At 31.6% G+C, this 27,021-nt stretch overlaps 1 long non-coding RNA gene across 1 annotated transcript; it reads left to right on the top strand.

The window, feature by feature from the left end:
* Positions 1 to 939: 939 nt before the first annotated feature.
* Positions 940 to 27,005, top strand: LOC149490596 (uncharacterized). The gene is made up of 3 exons (XR_016317682.1): positions 940 to 1,437; positions 26,635 to 26,692; positions 26,947 to 27,005. It is a non-coding gene; the product is annotated as an uncharacterized LOC149490596 (long non-coding RNA).
* The last annotated feature ends 16 nt before the right edge of the window (positions 27,006 to 27,021 follow it).

Raw genomic sequence — 27,021 nt, 5'->3', positions numbered from 1 at the left:
GTTATGTGACAAAAACAATATATCATTAGATATTATTAAACACGAATACGAGACTTTTTGTTACGAAGAATATTTTGTTAGGATTTTTTTATTTTCATGTTGCTTCAAATAAACTTTGTACCGATTGGTACTGTATTGTTTTTCAGTAGCAAATGAAATAACTAAGTTAAATGTTATAATTCAATTTATCAAACTGTCAGTGTTAGCGACAGCTAATCTAAATGCATTATATGAAAGTTTACTATTACGTTTATATTTATATACTTATACACAACTAAGAAAATCCCTGTTACAATCTCACAAAAATTAATGGTGTTTGTATATTAAATTCTTTCATCAATTATTATTTTAATTTATTATAAACACGAAATGTTCACTCTAATATACCAGAAGAATTGAAACATGAATAACCCGTATGAAAATTAATATTTCGACGTCCTATTTTCCTTGTGTGAAGCAGTACATAATATGAAGAGCGGATATTATTTTCAGTACAGACGTATTGTGCCTTTATAACGAGACGGTTGACGAGTTGTTATGATATGTAAAACAAGTTTATAGAATTTTTAATGGGCTATACATTCGATTTAAAATGAATATCCATTTTAAATAACTTCTTCACAATTTTCGTTGTTTAATTTAAATCTGATTTAGAGATAGCGCCTATTGTAAAGCTAGATATTAAAGGTTAATAAGGTAAAGTTTAAACGGATTTAATATGTAAAATACTGTCACTTTTAAGCTTTAATGCGATGAAAATATTAAAAAAATCAAGACGCAGTGGAGAAGCGAGCGTGTCTTAAGTGTGAGCGTCGCGACAAATGCGTGTGTGGGTCGGCCACCCGGCGGGTGCCGCGGTGGTTTGGGCGGGGTGTATCGATCACCGGCGGGCGCGTGCGCTGCGGTGTCTGCTGCGGGCGGCATCCCTAGTGACTTCACTCAGCTTCACCCGCGCAGTCCGCAGCTGGCCGCCTGGCGAGCGACTGCCTGCGACGAATCGTCTCACCGCCCGCGCCGTCGCCAATACCCGCAACATTTGACACTTGGCGTAGCGCGCGATAACATTACGATAACCTTACCTCGATTAGGAATTGCTCTTATGTAAAAACTGGAACTTTTTTGGCCTACCGCTAGAAACTTTTACTGGAATGTTTATATTTTTTAAACATTAATCACAACGATTTTTTTCGCTGTAATATCATAATACTGATGACAAACTATTTTCAGTAAATAAGTAGTAAGGCTCGTGTTGTGCTGTAATATAAAACCATAATTGTGTGCATTTTATTTTCGAGTGATCGTGTATGTGATAAGAAAAAGGACACTCGGAAGCTTGCTTACGAGTTCACGGCTCGTTAATTCGGTGGAGGAGAAAAGCCGAAAAAAGAGGTCTTCGCCTACGTCCGCTCATCGGAGTGATAAAATTTATGACAAACGGTAAGGAGCGTATACTGATAAGGGTCGCGCGTTATCTCGGCGGGCGACGGTGGCTAAACTGTGTGCAGAAAGAGCAACCTTATTCCAAACACCAATATTATATTATCAAGCCTTGATTATATCTTTGAGAGGCATTCTAATTCTGACAAATTTTGAATTTTTTTATTTCTTTTTTATTTCAAAATTATATAATAGTTAAGATTTTATAATTTCAAAATTATATAATAGTTAAGATATTATTTTTTGTTTTATGAGGCAATCATCATACCTATTACCTGTCAAACCTCTGTCACGGATCTTTTAATCGAATAAGCAATAACAGCGTGTAATACAGGGTCGTCCTATTTAGGTATTTAGGCCTCGATTTGGATGATTTATCAATTTACGTATTTGGTTGTTTAATCTGTCGGTTTGATTTGAAAACCGTCCTGGAAAATGTTTGGCGTGGATGGATTTTTTTGCTTGCTAATCTTATCTTATTTTTTTCGGGTTACGCCTGAAGATTAATCAATTGCAATCGACACAATTTCATTTCCCCTGAGTAATTTCCTAGTCTTATAGAAGTAAATAAAAACAGCGATTTGATGACTATCCGGCGGTTGGAATATCATCCCTAGATCTAGGATTATGATGAAAAACTTGAAACAATGAACCCAAGAAAGGCCTCTAGAGATAAAATATCTCGTTATTGTCATGATTTGAAGTAGTAAAACTTTCCTCGAGGTTTATTTTGCGTAATATTTTTTGCTCAGATTTATTGTTTGTATTCTTACACCTTTTAATTACGAGGAAAACGTAATTATTTTTGTTATTCGAGACTTGGATAAATAACAAGCGCAAAAAACATTACTTGCTTATACTATTCGCTCGAATTTCGTAACAGTAGACGCACTAAAGGTTTGCTTTGGTGTCAGTTTACTCAAATACACATATATCAAATTTCTTTCGTATAAACAATGTGACCTTTATCCTTATTCTTAAATCATGTAGTCTTCTTGCGTTATTGTTGTCAAGAAGCAGAAACAATATTCAATTCGTCTTGAACTATTATACAAAATTGAACCAACTACTGAACCAAAGATCGGGATCTGAACACTGAAAGCCCCGTCGCCCGTATTTAACGACGCCTTTTTTATTTCAAAAATTTTGAAGTCTTTAATGTATGTTATTATGTTAATACCAATTGACATTATCATAGTCTTTGCCTATTTGAATAGGTATATATGCATTCGTTCATTATATTGACCGCTGAGAGCCAAATAAACACATAATTTTTTTAAACTTAGATTGATTAAGGTGTTATAGTTGTATTTAATTACGACCATTATTGAATATTTATAATATGTTCGTATACTCCTGGTATTAAGCTATCAAAGTTTTCCCTATAACGTAAGTCGGTACGCATGGTCGCACATAGGAACCAATAGATTTGTTAAGTAGTGAAAATGTTTAATAATGTTTTTTGTTTGGATTACTTCAGTTTATACTTATTATAGATATAAAAAATGACCTAGTATAAATAGATTTATACTAGGTCATTTTTTATATTTTGACATGGAAATATAAAGGTGTGCAAATCGTTTGTATAAAATGGGGATGGACATCGACAAAAGACGGCGGATGTTCGAGAGGGGACGCAGGTGCGATGCAATTAAAAAGTGAATTCCTTGCAAACCTTTCTCAGAATAACGTCTGCAGATGACTGATATGTTTACAAATCTATATGACGAAGCTATGTACTTTTTATGAAAAAAGTTATACAAATACCTCTTTTTTCTCGTTTGTCTATCAGACCAAAACCCTCTAGCAGAAGGACCTATACTGCTTCGTCAGAATTACACTCGTATCATTATTATGATTCAACGGTTTTTCCTTATATCTATTCTCTGCAGTTATATTAAGAAAACGGTGCTTTAATCACTCGGCTAATGATTGAGTAGTGAGCTGTCACTTGACCGACCTTCACTCCTGAGTCTTGATAAGCCTACGATAATCCATAGTTGTCGAGTCAGTTTGACTTAACTAAATCTCTACCGCCCGAAGAATTACATTATTTATACTATTCAGATGGTTAAAAAATGAACATTTTATTTTTCTATCTTTCAAAATGAAAAAGCAGTATTAAGAAGCTTACAACCTATAATATATTGGGCGATGGCACGACTTGGGATTATTTTAACGGGTCGTTTATTTTTAAGCATTTTTTAAAGATAGTGTCCATGTTTGGTAAATGGTAATATTTTCTTGATGAGAATAAAGAATCTTTAAACGGAAGAAGCCTAAGTAATACAATGAAATAAATAACTGCCATTCGCCCATTCCATCCCTCCAATAAATTATTTTATTCTTGGATTCCATCATGATTTGCCTTAAAGCATACAAATATTAAGAAAAAATGAGATAAATATAAGTTATAAAACAAATACAACTAAAATACAATTCTATTCTTCTATTCCAAAAGTAATTCTACATCTAAGTTCTACATCCATTATTCTAGAACTAAACATTTCTGATGTTGCATTGGATTTATTACCATAATGTGTAAGTGTCCCCTAATGCACACTCTTTATGTAATTTATTCAATGTAGAGTTAGTGTTAGGGAGCGATTTTGCGAGTGAATCGAAAGAATGAATAGATTTTGGGTGCGGTTCGTTTCATTCCATAAAGCTTAAAGATCATTTCTCACGTCTGAAATAATTTCTTTATAGTAAAAAATTCGACTTTTGTTTCCCGGCAAATGCCTAAGTAAATAATATGTTTCACTGTAAACAACATGGTACCGAGATAAAGCTCCTTTGTTCATCATTAAGAATTACATTTTAATTTTCTTAGTCTTATCCATTGTTACATTGTTGGCTGTTGCCCGTTGTCTCGGAATTTATGAAAAGAATATTTAGGTATGTATAATATTCTGAACAAATTCTGAGGTTCTTTCTCCCATCGTGAATATTACGTGTAGCATTCATTCTAGTCACGCGCGTAAGCGCTGTTTATCCACATTCGCTTGGGCGTACGCAAATAATAGGGTAACTTCTCGCATTTACCCGACCTACGTTCAGCACTTTATTTTACACTCCTTTCATGCACCTGAAAGACGCTCAAACTTCCTTTGGTCATTAGCTCTAATCTTTTTTCCATAACGTACTTATAGAAATAAAAAAATCTTTATTTGAATTCATACATAAGTTTGACATATTGGATTGGGGTTCAGGCCCCCTTACTAGGTATAACCTGTATTAAGGGGACCTGTTCCTTCCCTAATATTGATCCCAAGTTTAAAGAAAAGAAAAATAAAACTGTTCAAATTATATTATGTGGAGCTTAAATTAAATTGAATAAACTTTCTAGACTGAATGCAATATATATATGACGTAAGGGCGGTGTAATTTTTCAAATTGGTTATGAATTAATTAATATTTATTTACAAATCCATACGGATTAACAGTTAAATGATATGCATGTTCTATAAAGAATACTCCGTAGAAGGACATTAGATTTTTCTCTAAAATCGCCTTTTATAATTATTTAAATTTGTAGAAAAATAATCTGTTATTATGGTTATAAGAAACGTTGTTTTATTTTTCAGAATTAGAAGGAAATTCTTAATGATGTTGGTTTTGATAAAATCCGACAAAAAGGACGGACATTAATTGCTTTTAATAATGTAGACCTTTACCCCTGGCCCATCGTTTAAAAGGTCGCATGTAGAAACAAAAGTGTCACCTCCGGAAACTATTACTTATTTAGGCTTTTTCTTGATTTATAGACGAGAATGTTTAAAAATATATCATATCGTAAAAATTATATTTACTGTATTAATTTGTGAGATTTTATTACAGAATTCATTAATTTTTCACGTTATATAAATACTTTATATATATAATTTTATAACATTTAACTCCGGCAATAACTTAGTTCACGAGAAGCACTTTAATTTCTGAGTGTTTTATTGAAAAATGTTCATAGTTTCTTGAAAAATTTCTGCGAACCATTCAATTCGATGAATTCTGCAATTCGTAATTTTTGTGGGCGAGAAATCGATAAAGATAAGTATCATCGAACAGAATTGGTTATCAACATTTCACGGCTTAGCAATATGGCCTAAATAACCGTGAGACTATTTTATATATTTGATGGATAAATTTGGTATAAAGTCAATGTTAATTATAATTATAAAAATTACACACGCAGTAAGCACGCAGTTAATAAATCGAAAAAATCTAAGTAAATAAAGACCTTTGTAACATATATAATATGTATATATTTATCATACTGACTTGAATTTACATATAATTTTTATAAAGGTCCGAAACATTATTAATTACAAAGACGAGATGCGTTTTGTTCTTTTTAAAATATTTATATAAAATAAACCAAAATAAATATAATTTTAAAACATCTGTAAATAATTTTCAATTTACTGGCTGGGCGGCCGCGGATGATTTGGTAGATAATTGTTAGATACAGTGGAAATATAGAGAAGGTTGTACAGAACCATTTCCATATTGAAAGTCAGCGTACACCAAATCAGATTAGTATGTTAATAATTGCGTTGTACTTGCCTTTATGATCTGAATCTAATATATAACCTTATCGTGCACTCAATTTCGTAGTATGGTGATGTAAGCCTCTCACTGTCACCCGTATCCAATGGCAACAGGTGCATCAGACACATGAATTATGAACGACAGGTCATGCCGCTAATTGATACTTGAACTATCCACTTTTGGCCATGTTTCGATGTGGCTGACATGTGACTTTATATAGCCTCCATTTATTGTTGATTATCGAACTATCTGTTTAATTCAGTTTCATTAATCTTATTTTATTCGATGAAACATTGACCCGACATGATATTTGTTTATTCTGATGATGTTTTAATATATGGGCAATAAAGACGTATTTTTATTTATCAAGCTTCATTTACACTGTTCTAATAGAAGTTCTTACATTTGTATTTAGTTCAACGCACGCATGGTACACTACTATCTATCTATATAAAGATATTCATAGTGGTGTATGTTTGTAAAATATCACTTTTGATTATACATATCTATTAGCGAGATTCTAAAATTATTGCAATGCACGATAGCTAATTAATATTATTTAATTTACTCTATTATTTAAATATTACTATGTTATATGATCTAGTGTTTGAGCAAAAAAAAGTTAATTAGATGACAGAGGTTCTCACTATGGAATTAAAGGAAAAGCCCAGAACCTCATAGCGTCATACCTGCATGATAGGATACAGACTGTAGTTGTTAATGGAGAACGTTCTAGCGGTGCGTCAATTAACATTGGTGTTCCACAGGGGTCAATTTTAGGTCCCTTCTTGTTCTTGGTATATATCAATGATCTTCCCTATTATTTGCAGGATAGGTGTGAAATAGTTCTGTTTGCAGATGATACCTCATTAATTTTTAATGTGGATAGGCATGACCCAAATGTTGACGAAGTGAACAGTGCTCTTTTACACATATCTGAATGGTTTACTGCCAATAATTTATTATTAAATGCCAAAAAAACCACTTGTGTTGAATTTTTACTTCCTAATGTAAAAAAGTTGAACAGAGATATTACCTTGAACGGGGAGGTATTGCATCCTACTGAGTCTACTGTATTTCTAGGGTTAACATTGGACGAGAAACTACAGTGGGGAGCCCATGTCAACACCGCTGCAGGTAAGCTCAGTTCTGCTGCATATGCAGTCCGAAAAATAAGGTATCTCACCGATGAAGATACGGCTAGATTGGTTTATTTCAGCTACTTTCATAGCATTATGTCCTATGGAATTCTACTGTGGGGCAGGGCTGCAGATATAGAAACTATATTTATCTTACAGAAAAGAGCCATTCGCTCTATATATAATTTACGTGCTCGGGACTCACTAAGAGATCATTTTAAGAATACTGGTATCCTTACTGTACCATCACAGTATATATTTAATAATATTTTGCATGTACACAAAAGCTCTGACTTACACACAAGAGTAGGAGATAGACACGATTATGGTACAAGGAACAAGAATAGAATTGAAATGCCATTTTTCCGATTAGCTAAAGTTAAAAATTCATTTATGGGTCAAGGTATACGCTTATACAATAGAATTCCTCACAATATTAAAGAGTTTAGTAGTTCTAAATTTAAAACTTACATAAAAAATGTACTAGTTCAGAGAGCGTACTACAGTATTCAGGAATATATGGACGATAAAGACCCATGGAGGGTTGTCGCGTAAAAACCACAGGACAGTTCTTTGGCATATTATGTAGTTAGGTAGATATAAGTTACATATTATGTAAATTTATTGACATTATTTAAAAGAGCAACTATGGAGTTTCTTGCCGATTCTTCTCCATAGATACCTACTGCTTTCCGAATCGGTGGTAAATGTTAAAAATACTATGTAATGACGATTCGAAAGTGCTACTAAATAGTAGTCTAATTGAATAAATGAATGTTTGAGTTTGTTTGAGTTTGAAAACGTCTATTTCAAAACACTACGTGAATCGTGATTCTCGTGCTACTAGAAACAGAAAGGCGAGAATGCTAACTTCAGCTTTTAAATTCAAGAGAACGATGTCGGAAAACAAAACTATCGTTTACCTTAGTTTAATCCTTTGTTCACATATACAATGGTGTTAAATATACTTCGATAAGAAGACATATACATAAATATATGTCTGAATATGTTTCGGATCTGTATGACGTAAGAATGGAGAGAGTAAAACTTAAATTTTCACTTAGGTAATTAAATATAATACAAACATATAGAGTGTAATCATAAATTGCATTGTGCTACAGGACAAATATTTTGGTGATAATTTTTTTATTAATAAATACATATAATAAAGAACAATAATTTGAATTAGAGATACTGATGAAAATGAGTATATCCCTGATGTGAAGGTACCTGCACTTATGTTGGTTAACTTATTCTTGTTCTAGAAATTTAATTACAACAAATGTACGACTGAGAATGACAGTTTTATTGTGTTATGATTTATAGAAGGTAATTAAGAAGAACCTCATTTATCATAACCAACCTTCGTTCAACGCAGGCATTGCGTTTATTTGGTCCATTTTTAGGTAAAATTGTTTTTGTTATTGTCTTTTCTTCACACTAATATTATTCAGTAGCCTTAAATATGACCTGCCAGTTAAAGCTTTGATTGCTGAAATTTAATTTACTATTCATGGAATTATTTATACATTTCGTATTTAATTAAAACTAATTAGTTGTTAAGTGTAGCGTTAACTGCGTTGATCAAATACTGTATGCGTTACTATGTATATGTGGGCGTAATTGAATAATATAATATTTGCTTTAGTGTGATTTCTAATTAAATGTTTGCTTACAATCTTTGTGGTCCGGGTGTCACTTTAGCCCGACTCGAGATTCATTCCTAATTAATTAATTGATCGGTTGTTGACAGTTGTCAATTGTCCGGAAATTAATTGGTATTAAGTAGGTTTAGGTAACGTTTAATTAAATATGTACATTTGATTTATAGTCAGTAACTTCTTAGGGATTTCTCTAAGATAAATTTTCTTAATAGGTTAATGGTTTAACATAACTCGCTCCGATTTATAAACATTCGGGCTTCTAGACGGAATTTTTAGACACTTTAGTAAATTTACTTACGTTCTAACAACTCGCTACTCGATTTCCTGAATGAATAGTTCTTTGATTTATAGAAAAATATAGATGTATAGATATATTTTATATAATATGCCTTTTGTTATCTATTAACATATGTTTTAAACAGGAAAATTAATAATTAATGTGTTCAAAATCATCGTTTATTGTATTCACCCAGTTAATTCAGAACAACAGAATGGCTGATGTTAAAATATGATCGGTAGGTAGTTAGTGTTAATACTGTCAAACAAAATGTCACACGAAACCGCTGCTTTCATGAAAATATCGGTTATTTTGTTGGAAAACTCGGGCTATTATCCGCTTTATAAATCTAAAAATGATTAGCAATTTTCAATTACGTTAGTATGAAAGTGCAACGATCGCATTTTATAGCTCAATCGATTTTTATGTTTGGCATTTTGAGTTTTTGACCGGATAGCTTCTATTTAAATTATTATCACGGAATCTGTCTACTACGTACGTAATCAAATGACCTAGAAAGAAGTGTTTTTGACTTGGTCATTTTTTTGCACGCTCTAGCGTAAAGTCATGGTGGATTTTAGCTTTTTCCTTAAATATTTCATATGGATGTGTTATATTTTTTCACGTTAACTGGTTTATTTTTACTTCAGTTAATAGCTTTTTAATATTCACAATTAACACAAAGAAATCAGATGTGTACTGTGGAATAATGTAGTAGGTGTACTGTGAAATAATGTAGTAGAAATAAAAAGCCTATAAATTACATAGTCCCAAATTTATCAAACAACTCTTTGTGTATTCTCGTGGTTAATTATTCATTAATAGAATCTATGTGACAAGTGTACTGGCAAATTGATGCCGACATTGTGTTCATGGACAGATGGAAATGCAATTATGCAACTCAGCAAGGTGTCATTCATATGAAATTTGATGTCAGTGCACTCGCGTTCAAAAGCGCGATACAATGCATTATACATATACTAACAATAATAATATGTAAAATATGTACCTACTTTTCGAAATTAGAATTGAAGACGTAGACGGCACCAATTATTCTCGTACAAACTTTATCGACTGTTATTATTATTCAAACATAATAGATAATTTAGTTACCACAGGTAAACCGTTTTAAATTTTGAATATTTTCTTGACAAGAGAATTCCATGATTACTGAATTTTATTACTTTCACAGTTCATTGATCTTAATCATTACGTCAGGAAATTTACAACGTTTGGAAGAACTTGAATATCTGTTCTTCTAAAACGTTGTTCCCATTTGGGACAGATTAATTTATTTACAATCTAGACTTTAATACTTATTTATAAAATTCACATGTTACGTTGTTTGTAGTTAAACTCCTCCAAAAGGACTAAACCGATTCTCATGATATTGTGCGCATATCGGGTAGGTCTGAGAATTGAATAACATATCTTTTTATCATACCTCTAAGTGATAAGAGTAATGCAGAACAACGTTTCCAGGGACAGCTAGTATAAAATACTTAGTAAACAATAATTAATACGGTTTTATTAATAAATTATGTTTTAAAATAAAATGAAAACTAAAATCCTCCTATATTATCTATCTTCATTATCTAAATTCTAAACAGAGTTCGCGACTGATTATTTATAAGTTTGATTGTAATGAATAAAGTTAAAAACCAATTACGAAAATAAGTTCAGATATTTATCAAAGTATCTTTAAGTTATATTCTACAGAACTCAACTCATTAACTGTTAATTAAAATTAAGAATTAATTACATTTTAACCGTCTAAATTAATGAAAACCTAGAAATGAGACAATTATAATTTTAGGTTTCGTATTACACAAGTGAGTATTGAGAAACCCGTCATTATAACATAAGTTTATAAATACTTACTACCTACATTAATTCTTCACAATCGTTGAATTATTGTTATAACATACATACTTTTAAATCCTTGTGATGCTCGAGACATTTTTGCAGCTTGTCAGAAATTGAAAATAATGGAAATCCAAATATGAGATGAAACATAGAGCTATCGTACGCAAGTATTTAGTAATTTTATTAGGGTAATATAGTTAAAGTAAATTCCGTCGAGACCCTCATAAATTTTTATGTTACGGCGGTTTACGAGTGTGTGTCACCAGTTTCTTTGGTTAATGCCATTATCAAATTTTCAATTATGATCGTCAGCGTTTTGACAGTTTAGGGCGAACTATTATGAGGACGAAACATTTTCCTTCTTCACAAAATCATTATCTAATATACATTTCCTTCTAATGTTAATAAATTTATACCCCAATATAAATATAAGTGTAATTCATCTTAAAGTTGCTTTCCTTATACCTAATCTTGAAACTGTAAACTTTAAAAAACTCTGCAAAAGTATATTTTACTGTGTAAGTACGTAAACTCTATAAAGTTACAGAATAACAAAGAATTTAAATTCTAAAAGTTTACCTTTTAGGTACAAGGACTTTACCAGTTCCAATATTTTATTGCAATATTCTAAAACCTAGACATATGACAATTTTTGTTCATTTTATACAAAATGTATAAAATGAACAAAAATGTTCATCCAAAGTCAATTCATCCGGTTGCCATTTTATGATGTCACTGACAGGCTTTGTACTTTTTGTTACCATTTTAAAATGCGAAACTATATTGCATTGAATGCTGAAATAAAATATGTTTAGATTATGTATTTGTCGTTGCTTTTGTAATATCTTTTTGCAATGTGGATATAACCAATGAATGCTACCCACATATAAATATACAAATTACATAACAAACGTTTAAACCAATACAAATAATGGACAGATTTTCATTTTCCCTAATCACTGTGGCTTACTTTTTTCTTATGAGAAGCACTTGAAGCTCTGTGTTGAACTTTAACTGAAACAGGAGTAGATGATTTGTAAAATACTTATAAGTCGTCTCTATTTTTAATTTCAGCGGTCTAGATGATGAAATCTTACAATACCGAGCGATACTGCTAGTTCGTATCCCTAGAAAATCATGTCCTGAAAGCTGTGGAAGCATCTAGTCTAATGGAGGCTGCGTTATTGAATAGAGATAACAGTTACAAAGGCACAGATAGCAGCCGACCTTTGGTTTCGATGACGTCGCTTATCGTTTCGTCGGCTTTTCAGTTGGAAGCACAAACATAACCTGTCAGTTGCTTATTTATTGAACGTAGATTATGTATTACTTTCGAAGTTGGTTATCGAGTAATGTTATAGCTAGAATTAAGGATACATACTCAATAATTTGAGAAAGTGTTTTGGTATGATTTGTCTCTCTGGAGAGAAAACGGTTTAAAATACTCATAAATTCCGATAAATGACGCTGTTGCTGTTAATTTCAGTGAAAATCGCGGGCGAAGCCGCGACTAGCACCCAGTACTGTATTGTATATGTATTTTCTTAATTCTTAGCATTTGATGAATACTTTTTAATTGTTGCATTTAATATTCCATTTATATCCCTTTTCCAGTTCTGTTAATGTAACAATGCAGATCAATAGAAAATAGGAACAGCTATTTATAAAACAAATGTTTATAAGCCCAAAGAACAGGCTCTGATTTATTGGCGCAACTCCTTTCGATTGATTAAAATAGAATTGAGTAAAGTTAATTAAAGGTTTGTGTCGGCAAAAGTAATTGATTGTTTTACAGCGTTGAGCAATATTAAAACCCTATTAAATGAAATAAACAAAATTAATAGGGATCTAAAGAAAATCCGTGACTGAATTTTGGTAGAAGCTGAGAATGTTTGATTAGAATTATAATTAAGCAATCAGTAATTTGAAGCAAATAAAGGACAATTTAAACGGAAATGATTGTTGGATATTGGTTTTAGGAACGATGCCGTTTTAATTCATAATTTAGTAGGTACGCAGCGAAATAACTTTGCTTGAATAAATGTAAACTAATTTCCCAAGATAATTAAAGTAATGAAGGTAAGTTCTACATAAAATTTTATACTCAATTTTTTATAATAAAGAAAACATTATTGACAAATGATAAAGGCACGCAATTATAACACCATGCATAATCGTATCACATTAAACATACAATGCGTATATGTGCATAATAATGCGACTAACTTAGGCTTACTTAAAATTACTGAATCTCTCATGAAACACTTGGCTCGGCTGCATCTTAAAGCAGATCTGGGTCACAGTCTATATTCACCTCTGTCTACTTTAAAAATACTGGCTTAAAATATTTTATAGTTCCCTTATTTTGTTCTGTATCATTTACTTTTATTGTTGAGTCGTTTGCAATATTGTATGTTAGTTTTCCACTACGCAAACGCTACACCATTATATTCTGTGTCTATTCTAGATATTATTTTTATGAAATAAGAATTATAACATTAACCTCAAATTTAATAGTATTTGTTAAATACTATAGAATGTAGTACTAATGTAGAACAGTAGAACCCTTTACTGTATTTGTATAAAATCTATTAACATAGAGATAAAAAAAATATCTGTACTAGAGTCGCGAATACTAATTCTCATTGTAGTAAACATAATATTATGTTTTGAATTTCATTTCAACTGAAGACATTCTCATTTTCTGTTTCATTAGAAAAATTTAATCTTATTATAGCAGAGAAAAAAGCAATATCCTGCAAGGATCCTTGTAACGAGTGCGGGGAAATTCTCGTTTTTCCGTCATTGTAAATTTTAAGTGTCAATGTAAAATATTTAACAGTCAAATGCTTTACAATTCATTCGCGGAGTTTCAATAAGAACAAAAAAATAAAGAAACTTCCACAGCAGAGAAAAACCCTGTTCTGTGGAAAAACCGATGCCGAAATAAACCTAAAACCTCCATCGATCATATAATAAATAAGAAAAAGTATTCTAAAGAAATAAGTAATTTTTTTCATCGCAAGTTTTATTGCGGTGAAAATGGTAAATTTGTTTATATTAAGCGGTGTGAATTTACACTTCAACATTATATTTATACTTTTAAAACTATGAATAAATACCTATCTACTTTTCAAAACATAGTAAAGACAAAACCGAAAAAATGTTGAGGATAGAAGAACATAAATAATGACGATTCTTCTTCTCTTCTAGAACACTTCAGAAATTTAATTTTAGCCGAACGTAATACAAAATTTCGTAATATCCATGTAATATCATACAAAAATCGTAGCAAATGCGCAATTTGTTTTGTTCATCTCCTTTGTTTGTTTTCGGGTCACAGACGTTTGCGATAATATTGTATTGTTTGTGTCAGTTCCTCCTGGGATACTGTTTTAAGTGTTATTGTGGGTGCAGCATTACATAATCTATTTGAAAACATTAAAAACAATTGGTTTATGTATAAGTAAAATTATTATAAACAAAGAGTAATTACAAAACAGAATTGTCTTGTTATACTCTGTCTCACTCATAAAATATGCCTTGAAATGAATTTAAAATAGGATTTACGCTTATAATTGCTTCCCTGCAATTTAAAGATAAAATTATTCACCTCATCTAGATTTAAATATGAATACTTCGTTTTATCCTGTCTTAACCGTTAATTCAACAGCAATGTTAAACAAAGATAAGTTATTTTGATGATTTTTGTTCAGGTTTAGGTTTACGTTACATATTATAATGAGAAACCTGTGTGAGAAACATACATAATATATGTATACAAAAAGTAAAAATGTTTGTAATGAGAATATTATTAGTATTATTTGGTGTTTATTATTTCCAAAATACGATTAAAATTAAATCCCCTCGGTTTCGGAAACATCGGGTAAATATTATAATGTAGGTAGATAGGGTATATTTACGTCACTTTCTTACCGTGCCTAAATGAAGCTTCTAAAAGACGAATTTATCTCTCGCGTTGCTGATGTTCAATTAATTGTGACAGTTGACAGGTGTGGCCCATAAGGAATAATCGCGAGCGTTTTAATAAAGGCATCAGTTACACGTGGTGCGTGTGACTTTCTACCTTCATATACACGTAATAATGAAATTGCAATATGATACGTATTCTATATTTGTTTAATAATATCTTGTATATATAAATGGATGAGAGTTTGCTTAAATCTCGCTTTTTAGTGCCTTGAGGGTTTTGCGCTGTCTTCTTCCCTTGGTTAGCTCGCGTTAGTAGGTGTACACTTTGCAATTTATATCGGGGATGCTTCTACCCAGACTAGATGTTTAAACTTTATAAAACAGCATATTTTAATACATGTTTGCGTTAGTTTGCGGTTGTTTAAACTCTGAACTTCGCAATTTACATGAAAACTAGATATGCATGTGATTCTGGCGTGATTTGATGAAAGTAATTTTGCGTTGTGTTGGTCGACGCAGCTGCCACATGCCAAGCGTAATTGTGCTTAGTTGGCAAACACTTCCCTTGTTTCCGTCCACAAGGACTTAAATATACGTATAGTTCAGTATATCCTATTTATGAAGATATTAATGCAGCGTGAAATACGAAGCTGTTTGGACGCAGAGCCTGCTATCAAAGAGTTAAATACAACGACTATGTTTATTAAATAGGTACTATGTAATCTGATGACTTCATTTTCACATACAAACATGCATTGCTCATCTAATCTAATATCTAATTCTAATATCTAATATTCTAATATATTTCTAATATATATATTATAAAGGCGAAAGTTTGTATGGATGTATGGATGTTTGTTACTCTTTCACGTAAAAACTACTGAACCGATTACAATGAAATTTAGCACACATATAGAGGGTAACTTGAATTAACACATAGGATATATTATATTAGGATATATATATATATATATATATATATATATATATATATATATATATATAGGAGTTTTTATCCCGGAAATCCCACGGGAACGGGAACTATGCAGGTTTTCCTTTGCAAACGCGGGCGAAGCCGCGGGCGGTATGCTAGTATAATATATGCTGCATATTATTGCTCTATTATCAAACAAATATAATAAAATGAAAATTATGTTTCATATCATTGTTATAAAAATAATCCAGGTATACATATAACCAACACCGTACATTTGTTGTGTAATAACAAGGACACAGAGGAAGTGGACGATATATCTTAAGCATTTCAAACAATACTAAGTTTGTAACTCTCACGTGCAATTTATATATGTATCTACATTCTACATCATCACTTTAGTTTGAGAGTAGAACTCTGGCGATCGTATTCTCTCAATTAAGATGGCCTGGAAAGTTCCAGGCAACCCCTTGGGAATATTCGATCCATTGCTGTACCTATACTTCAACCAGAACACATTATCTAAGTAAGTCTATTAAATGTATGTATCGCAGTTTTAGTTACACCTATATTGGAATAATATAATTTAATTCTACATTTTAATAATGTAGTTGGTTTTAAAATTAAGAATGCATCTAATATATTTATAGGTTGTTCTACTGAATATTTAAAACACTTCCATCTTGTTTCATGTGCGACCCTTTCAGCGTTTTGACCGATGCCCAAAGGGCCTCGACCTTTGCTCTGACTTCAAAGCTAACTCTTCTTCAAACTACTTACTCAATCTTTTCTTTTATGTTACAAACTTACAATTATTACTTCACTCTATAAGTAAAGACTCTAAGCTTTAGTGTTCGGAGAGGTCAAGTGGGGAAAATAGAAACTTATTTCTAGATAATTAGCAATTAACCTAGTTACATTCAATTATTGAGTTTTGAATTTGATTCATTGTTCTTTTTTGTTAAATGTTATTTTTGTTATTATGTATATAGATGTAGGCAGTAAAATATATGATAAAATCGAATTTAAAATTGTCTATTGCATTGGCGCTTTATATCCATAACAGCAATTGCAATAATTCTTATTCATGTGTGTAACATTAATCATACTTAAATTTTATAAATATTTTTGGGAACTGTATAATCACAGTTGCTACTACTACTTCTGTTGAGATTTCAATGTCTGCTGCCGTGAAATAAAATGCAATCGCAAAAATTAATTAGCGAATCTCCCGATTAAATACTAAATGATGAGTAATGGTATCAATTATTGGTTTCAATCTGCTTTATTGTATCGAATGTGGTAATTTATTACATTAATTTTAAGCCGTTGCTTTGTATGATTGAATATATCAGTATGATCTCGATCGGTATGATGTTGAAAACTTGAAATTAATGCGTATACAATACACATATAACCATTGAATTCTATTAGTACATTAAGTATTTAGGTAGGTACATTATTATTGTAAAGTATTCGAATTATGTATAAATTTTTATAGTAGCAGTAATAGTTTATTTATACTCTCACAATATTACTTATTAACTCGCACTAAGAAACAAACCGCAATGTATAGTATATTGTTGTAACATTTATGAAACACAATGAATCAAACCCCAACCAATAATAGTTAATTTGCACGCATGTGTATAAAGGAAAACATGGAAAACATTTTCAATACACAATAGCTGCATACAGATAATTCCTGAAAAAGCGCGATGGTCGCGCGAACGCAGCCGAGCCTCATATCGATGTAGATAACAGGGACCAGCAATTACACAGCCCGATTTTATTTTCCACAGATAACATCAACAAACTACGCAACGCGGGAAAAGCAATTTGAATTCCGCGATTAATACAGATTAAGCAATACTAATATATTTTTGTTTTATATTGCCCTATTGAAAAATTCGTTTCATTAAAGAATATATTTTTAAAACGTCTAGCATTGTCGGATTGTCAGTTCTATTGATTTAATATTCTGTGGTTTTATATTGTGGTTATAGAACTCTCTTAACAACTAAGATGGTATTCTCGCTTGAGATACCTTACAAAAACTTAAACACGGATTAATAAGCTATCTCAACTTATAAAAGAAGAAAGAAAAAGTTTCTTACAAGACGCCACACAAGTTAAAGCGGAGCATCGTTGATAAGGAACGTACAGGAAAATTTACATAAATTGCTTTATTATATACCTAAACATAACATCAGAGAAAACATGTCTGATAATTTAGTAAAATGACGATACTATAAAAATAAGTTTAGATGTATTAAATTATCATTTGAACAGCATAATGCCTGTAGATAAGTAACTGCACAGCCGTAATTTTCCTAATTTACTGACACTTCGATACTGCTTTATGCATCAGTTGTTTCGTGGTTATAAACGCGAAACAGTCAAAATTCACACTGGTTACGATAGTATTAATATCCATACGAATTTACCGATAGCGATGCTAAATTAAACCACGCTATCTACTCGTTCAAATTTACAGTGTTTACTTATAGTTTGGGATATTATATTATTGAACGTATGCTTGAAATGTTGTTTCTCATTCTGATTTTGAGGATAAATTCATCTATATTGGTCTGCTATTATATCTGACTTCTAACTGGTGTAGTGTAAACCATAACCAAAAACGAAACTGTCCTTTAATTTTTGTGTATGTACAACTAAATTGTCTTTTTATGTAATATAGTCAATTTTTATTTACTGCAGTTAATAGTTTCATTATTTTCAGGCAAAATATTTCATGTTTAAATTGGTTATTAGGAATGTAACTTTTAATTTATATATAAATTTATATAAAAATATAACCGAAAGAAAAAACAGGTTTCAATCTCTTCTAATACGTTTCTTAATCTATTTCAAAATAAATTAGGTAATTAAACAATATAATATAAAAATATTGATACTTTAAGTGCATATTATATATGTAATCAATTATGCAGATAGAATATTGCAAATAACAATACTCTTTATATTAAAAGAACAGCAATTCTAGCTCGGGTAAATTACAATGAAATTGAAATGGTTATTTTCTGTCTACTGCAGGAGTATGATAATGGCTACCTTTCCGGATTGACTCATTGTATTCAGTTTGATGAATTTCAGATTTATTTCGATAGCAATTTGGCACAGCTACCAAGAGTACCATAAAATTGATTCCTGTACATGTGATTCGTTGTAAGGTAGGAAGTTGTACTTCATGTACGATCACTAGATATTTATTTTGATTATGATAGAGTAAATAACGAGTTAATCATAAAAATCTAAAGCAAGTTTTTTTTTGAGTGCGTATTGTGTTTGAATTCTTTTAATATCTGAAACCTACTATTTTCGATGAGCAAATATAACAATGCTGTGAATGTAGAGTATTCTACAGCGCAATATTTTATATAAAATGTAGGGTACGGCCTGATTTGCATTACAACTTGCGTAAGCGTAACGCGGTTCCGTATGCAACCAACTGAAAACATTCTTCATAAGCTCACATCCTCCAAGCAATTAAGGTTGTTTGTATCGTGATATTTAGCGCATACTTACGCTCTTATTTATGCGACCAGTAAACGGCGTTATTCCTATTTTATGCTCCTGAAATTTCATAAAACAAAATTGTGGCTACATTATGCTGGCGGCACGTAGACTGACGGTATAAAATTTCACAAAACCTATACAAATATTTGTAAGTATATTTCAGCGCTTCATGTTTAATAAAGATTCGGCAACATCGTTACTAATTCCAACAACAGCGGTGGAAAGGTTTGGGCGTGGGTCGGGCGCTTGTATCGCAATATTTATGATCTTTGTTGGACCAAACCAGATAGCGAGATATTAAACAAACACTATGTATACGTGCTTTGCGCGCACGATCAGATCGTTTTAATCCCTTAATATAATAAGCTGGGTCCGTACAGAGCCTGTTGCTCTGTGGTTTTCAGTTATAATACACCAAGTACAATTAATTAAACGCGTAACGATCGCAGTGCCGATACAGAGTACGTTATTGCTAAGTAATAAAAACTTTTAAATTGAATACTCGCTGCATATTATGGTAATTATTTGTTATTTCAATAATTAAGCCTTGCCACAATAATTTTGTTATAATAATATTCACTTTGACGCTTTTGTAAACGATATACTTTTACCATAATTGTATAAATTGATTGTGTACAGTAAATATTCAAAACTGTATTTTAATGATGAAATTTTTATTTACATTTTTATATACATATAACGTAAAAAATTTGTTCATACGTTATGACTTCGTTACGACCAACACAAGTTTATTCATATGCTTAAAAACATTAAAAATGTTTACTTTCAGAGAAGACATGTAAACCATTATACAAATATAACTAGGAATGATTAGATTGATGGCCAGGAAGTGACATAGATAAATGGTAAGGACGGTGAACATTCGTTATTCAGAGAAAATGTAAGGAAAGGTGTTCGTAGGCCGCCTCTACGCTACACAAGTAGAGGTATATCAAGAGATATGTTAGTACATATTTATGATTTTTAAAATATAATTTAGGTATAATTATATTTGAATAATAAACATAATTCTATTGTTTTAATATACAAATTTTTAACAATCAAATGAATCCAAATAATATTTGTACAGCAATTTACTTAAATTTACATTCTTCGTAGCTGTAGTAGTGTATTGTTACTTGTTAGCCATTTGTACACGTTAAACTTTACTTTGTCACCAAACCATTCAATTGTGAAATCGTTCCATTTTGTGTGACAATAACAACATGAATTAGAAACAATATTCTATCGAATTTTCTACAGCGAAGGAGTTTCGAAGACCCTATTTCCTTAATCCTCCCATTCCCTTTTCCGTTTGACTTCCCTCCTATTCTGTTAAAGGTGTGGCAGGTGATATTTTCTCATTTGTCCTCTTTATTTAAAAAATTACAACTTCTCACTTCGTTTTATTATAAACAACCTGCATAGAATTACTTTTCAATATAATGAAATCGCTTTTAGTTATAAATTAAATCATTCAGTACATTGTATAACGCATTTAAATTGCTCAATTTTCGAGCTACATTTTTCGTAGCGACGCTGTATTGTGCCAAGTCATTAGTTATTTATGAACAACTTCACTTCAATACCATAGAGACATTTTGCCGAACTATTGAAATACTATGTTTTTACATTTAAATGCAGCCATTACACTGGACTTGAAAGGTTCATTTCCATTTTTTGTCGGGAACTGGAAACTTAATAGATTTACGTTAGGAACATAGTAAAAGAAGCTGATTAGTTAGAGCACGTCGGTGAAACTCAGTGTCTTAAAGGAGACTGCTTTGCCTTTTCTTGATCGCTTTTTCATTAGTCTGTTCTGAGTTATCTCTAGTAGTATGTTTTTGTAAAGCAACTTCATTGAGTCTTCAGTAATCTCAGGGATTTCTTGCAATTTAGTTAGTTCTGTTAATATATAAGAACATGAAAGCGTTTTAGAGGAAAATTTAATACATACGTGTATATTGGAAAATGTCCTTTGACCATTATGATTACAAGGAAGTTTGCGAGTACGTACGCTTACTCTATTACAGCAAAAGTCATAATATGAGTTTATTGCACGCCTCATAAGCGAAGCGTTGAGGTGGGTACTACTGTCACTTCGCGCAAAACATCTGATTTTTCAAACTTAAAATGTCTTTATGTATCATACATTGCACTTGTAAGATAATACATACACACACATATTAAGAAAAAACACTATTTTTAACATTCATGATATTTTTGATGTCATTTTTGTTATTTAAACTAGTTAAAAAACAGTTTAAAAAAGTTCTGTCTTGGACGTCCGTGTGTCTGTATGTGCGGAGGATTTTCTTGTTAACACGATAGCGACCGAAATACTTTACTAATCGAGTCTTTTTTTTTTCTTACGCTTGAGTATGCTCAGGAATAGAACCCTTTCATTTTTCAGGGTCTGATTCGATGTGGTTTAATTGTTATTAAATAAACAAAAATAATAATTAATAAATAATTATTAAAAAAAAATTATGAGGCGTGCACTTTTGGATTTTCCAAACTATTTTCCAAATATTTTAATGTAAAAGTTAGATAGCTACTAGTAGCCTAGGTATTTTATTTTTAGTAAGGCAGTACAATTAATTTTAATAATTTTTAAAATGTTCTACACATAACAAAAAATTATTATGTTCTTTTACCAAAAATATTATGTTCTTTTACAGACTTGTAGGTATATTCTTTTTAAGTCCAATTTTGGAAGTCGGAACACAATTGGTAACTATGTATTAAACTTTCACCCATTTATATCCATCTATTATTCCCATAATATTATGTAGACGTATAGACGTAGTAACGCTCTCATTTTGTAAAACATATTACTTAAATCAAGTGTTTGTCGAGCAACAAAAATATGACTTATAAAAAATGCCAAACATTTTATAATCTTATTTATAACATTATATCAATTATGACAACCACATGATAACAAATTAACATGATTTATTTGGCTCTTAAAGAAAAAAGACGATACCAAGAATAATGATACCATAAAACAGAGAGATGTCAATGAGGTACCTAACCCTAACCCATTTTAGCATTTCACTGCGAATCCCTAAAAACGTTAAGATAAGAAAAAGGCGAGCTCAAGAGTTCCATTAAATGAGTATCTTTGCTTTGTTTGTAAAATAAAACGAACCATAAAGTTGTTTTCATAATATAATGTAAAATATATTTAACGTGAGGATGTTTAATTTGGAAAATATAAATAAGAGGAAATATAATGATGGGCTCGTGTAAAGGCAGTCGGAGGTTGTGGGTGTGTGGTACTTTTATTCTTAGACTATCTATCTAAGGGCCAGTACGGGACAAAGTAGCTTTGCTAAATTGATTTTATGTGTATTGCGGACTTAGTCGCCCGGCGCTGTATTAGTGTCTGTGTCGTGGGAATACTTCGACTTTAGTGAACAGTTTTTGTTTTACGTTAAATGTTTTATTACGTTTATAAACTCGTCACGTTTCACTATTTTATCTATACTAATATTATAAAGAGAAAAGGTTTGTAATTATGTATGTATGTTTGGTTTTCACGCATAAACTACAAGACCGATTTTGATGAAATCTGGCACAGATAATCTTTAGACCCTGAGAAAGAACATATGCTACATGCCACATATGTAACATATGCCTTTTATTGCGAAATATGTACAACGGGCGAAGCTGGGGCGGACCGCTATTATATATTACCATTCAACGCTTTCCCTAGCTTATTACAAACGTTGCTCATAATAATTGAAAAAAAAAGAATTAAGAATTGAGATAGAAAACGACTACAATTTATTTTATTAAACACTATGTAGGTATGCATGACCCATTACTTAAATGTTTTGTAGGTGCTGTGTAAATACTGCTTAAATTAATTTATATAAAAATTTACATGAATATCAACATTTGTTTTAGTGTTTATAAATCTGGTTATTACTTTGATTCGAAAGTTTATAGCGAGGCCGTATGAATCTTGTTTGCTCGGCGTAGCGGTCGTGGAGAGGGCTCGACGCCCTGAGAGCGGCCCAGTGCAAATAGCCTCACATTTCTTGCTACAACCCTCTCGATCTAACAACCGATATATAGGAACAATCCTTATGAAACATGTAATAAAAGAAAATCTATATTTATCTTACCCACCTTATATCTTACTAAAATAAAACAAACAAGAAAGATATGACTTTCATGACATCATATGTTTATCACGAATGTCAGAAATTTGACAGATGTCTAAAAGTTTTACTTTTATAAATAGCTGCTTTTGGTTTATTATTGTACTGAACAAATATTAAAAGTTGGATTATAAAAGAAGATTAATGGCGTGTCGATGGTCGAACATTGATTAATTTTCATAAAACTGGCTGAGGTTTTTCGTCTGTGATAAAATGCTTTTAGTTATGATGCTGCAGATAATTTAGTTATGGCTATATTCTTTATTAATCATATGCTATTTTTACATTGTTTAAAGTTGTATCGAAATGAGCTGTGAAAGTAGGTATAGAATAAAATATGTACCTAGGTACTTTTTATAATAGTTGAGGCTAGTTTGCAATGAAAGGTGGACCTTTTCCGTTCTAATACCATATAGGTTAAGTACCACTCTTTCACCGAACGTAAGCACGAAGTAGAATTTCCATACTATTAACATCTGAAACGTTGTCATATAGTTTTTTCATTAATTCATTTGCTTTATCTTTTGAAAAATGCTTTATGATGAAATTTATTCAGCTTTTATATGTATTTTTGTGCATAGAAAGCAGATAAACACATCTGAAGATATTTTACGGTAATTATTTCTAGTAAACCAGTAATTTGTTACAATCTCTTCAAATTTTTGACGTAAAAATTGGAAGTCTTATAACCGTATGGTTAATTACCCGAGCCACCGTAGAAAAAGTGCTTTTAAAGAAGTTTCGTCTTATTAAAATGCTTCGCAAGAATGGCTCATGGCTCGTTGGTGATTGATGACGCTAATTCGCACTCGTCCACAACCAAGCCGCTTGCCACCGCAACGTATCGTGCCGGACACTGCCGTCACCGCTGCGGTCACCGCAGCTTTATCTTGTCCCCATTACACGATGATATGAATACCTATTTGAATTATCTTAATGATATTTTAACGCATTATTCATGTCGTTTGTATCGCCGCCGATGGCTTTTTCATTTCGTGCATTCAATAAACGTTTTTGCTTTAATACGATTGTCACGGAACCTTTGTAAATTTCAAAGGTTTCTTCAGTATTTTTTACCGCTAAGCCGAAAAGTCGGCTTAACATTTAATCCCCATAACAATTTCTTCAACTGTTAAATAAAACATTTGAATGTTTTAATTTCAATATAGGTACCGCAATACCTTAATTCATTTAACATAGGGATGCCATTAATTTAATTTGTTACGGAGAGAATACGAGTGTGTTCTCCTTATTTTAATGAAACCGCGAAGCCGTAACGAGTCTGTTGGTATTTATCAATTAAGTTAGAAGAAATAAATTCTGCTCGTAGGTAATTAATTAACACTCTGTGAACACCTGCTCGAGATCTGCGAACTTAGATAATCTAAGTTATCGTATTTGTGAGACACACAACTTCACTAAATAAATTGTAAATTGGAACGCAAACATCATACTTGGTTAATATACTGTTAATGGTAATAAAACTTTGTAATGGCAAAGTTTAACTATGATGTTTGCTTTCTGATTGCCATTTTGAGCGGTATTTTAATCGGATTCTTTTTATCTAGTCAGTATAAAACAGTTTAAAATCTTTTCAACTATGAATCGATACCATAACGTTAAATATTTAAAATATGTACATGTAAAGTAATTCAAGGTTTCCTTCATTTAATATCCTGCTGTAGATTTTATAAGGACGTATGTTCCCATTGTATGTAGGTACCTACAAGGGGAATGTAACGCTATAGTATATGAATGTGTACTTTTGATAATTCAGTATTGGTAATTAATCTACATCTCCGATAAATAAATCAAACATGAAATTGAATCGAGATGCGATAGTACAATTTATTACGTAAGCGATCGATCACTGCCGCTTCCAGAACCGACGAGATCTGGGTAATCGGTGGATGTTATCTTCGGCCAGATACGACGGCGACGCTCAAAGCTCACGTTAGAAAAGATTAACATGTTGCCCGCAAATCGATGTTAACGTTTCAGAAAATATCAGAACACTCTCTCGCTTTAAGCTATTAATACCCGTATGAATTTTCCGATCACTGCTCACGTGCCGTCTTAGAAATAAGTTATATCTGTAAACGAAGTAAATATACTTTTCGCTTCAGACCGTTTGAAGTAAGACACAATAAGCTTAGCGTCTACATTGCCGGCAACGGGAAAACGGAATTGGCAAAACGAGCTACGGAACATATCTTTGACCTTTTGAGATTGTTTTTCAGAGTTTTATCTTCTTTTGTATTGATAAAAGCCTTTTGATAATATCGAAGTGTGAAATATAAATAGGGTCTTTTTGAATCTTTGACTGAAAGATTTCCCTTATTTGACAGATGTTATTGTGAGCCTGTGATGGTATTTACAAGCTTATTTGGTTACACAAGCGTTTCACAAAGAGAGAAAAGGAGATGGGCCATCAATCAGCGCCGTGACACGCAAAACCTTTGTATCCTGCGTTTTTAGGAAAATTCTGTTACTGATATTTTGAAAAAAATGCCCTCGCGGACAGCGATTAGGCTTAAGCTCACTTCTTAATTAAATATGGCTTTAAAATGAAAAATTTTTCTTAAAGAAATTAGATGAAATTGTTCATACCTATATTATAAAGCACGTAAGCACAGACATACAGCTACACAAACGAAAAAATATAGGTCGTCGATATTATGTAAAAGAAAAATTAATATGTAAAAATTAATCTGCAACAGTAATTTTAAGTCACCTTGCTACAAAAATTTGTAAACATCATCTGTTGTTTGTTTTCACAATGTATGTTTATGTAGAGAGATTTTCCAATCAACGACAATTTATAAGCCTTTAATCATCATTCAGTGCATTATCTAATTATAATTGTTAATCACGCTGACAGTATTCAGCGGAGCAAGCGATGGAGCTTGTAAATTTTGTTTAAAATTGCGTGGCTGTTGTCGTGTTTGTGTTCCATTAAATTTTACGAACGGGTTAGGTTTGTTAAGATAAACATTTTCTACTGCCTACTCCATTGTTTGCTCGAGCTTTATAGATATTAAATTACTATACCTACCTAGAGCCCGCTTAGGTAAAAGTATCACATTTAAGAGAACGCTTTATTTTAATGACTATTTTGTTTCAGGTCTGCTAATGATTGCTCCACTTTCAATCATTTATAACGAAAGAAAATCATGATTTGGGTAAGTAATATGAAACTCATAAATTATTATACTCCATACAACATGTACATGACACACGAAGTGATTTCCTTAAAATCCCTGAAATTATTTATTATTACATTTAATTTAATAAATTATTAACTATAACATCAATAATTGAAGTACATCCATATCCTTCTAAAATGTATAAAAATGATTGCATTTAAAGCTTAATCTCTGTGGACATAGACTCACGATCGACGTATCTTTAAGTTGAAAATTATTATTAACACCAGTGGCCGCGAGCCAGAGAGAAGAGTATCGTTGTAAGATGAGTCGGTGCGTCGTGGGGCGGTGCGCGAGAGCAACAC

This window comes from Colias philodice, chromosome 2 (assembly GCF_061535455.1).
Source record: "Colias philodice isolate Cphi_HAF_F1 chromosome 2, ilColPhil1 Martin Lab GWU primary, whole genome shotgun sequence".
In the NCBI taxonomy this organism is placed as follows: domain Eukaryota; kingdom Metazoa; phylum Arthropoda; class Insecta; order Lepidoptera; family Pieridae; genus Colias; species Colias philodice.
The sequence above is the reverse complement of the archived record's forward strand: the minus strand, read 5'-3'. Positions and strand labels throughout refer to the sequence as shown.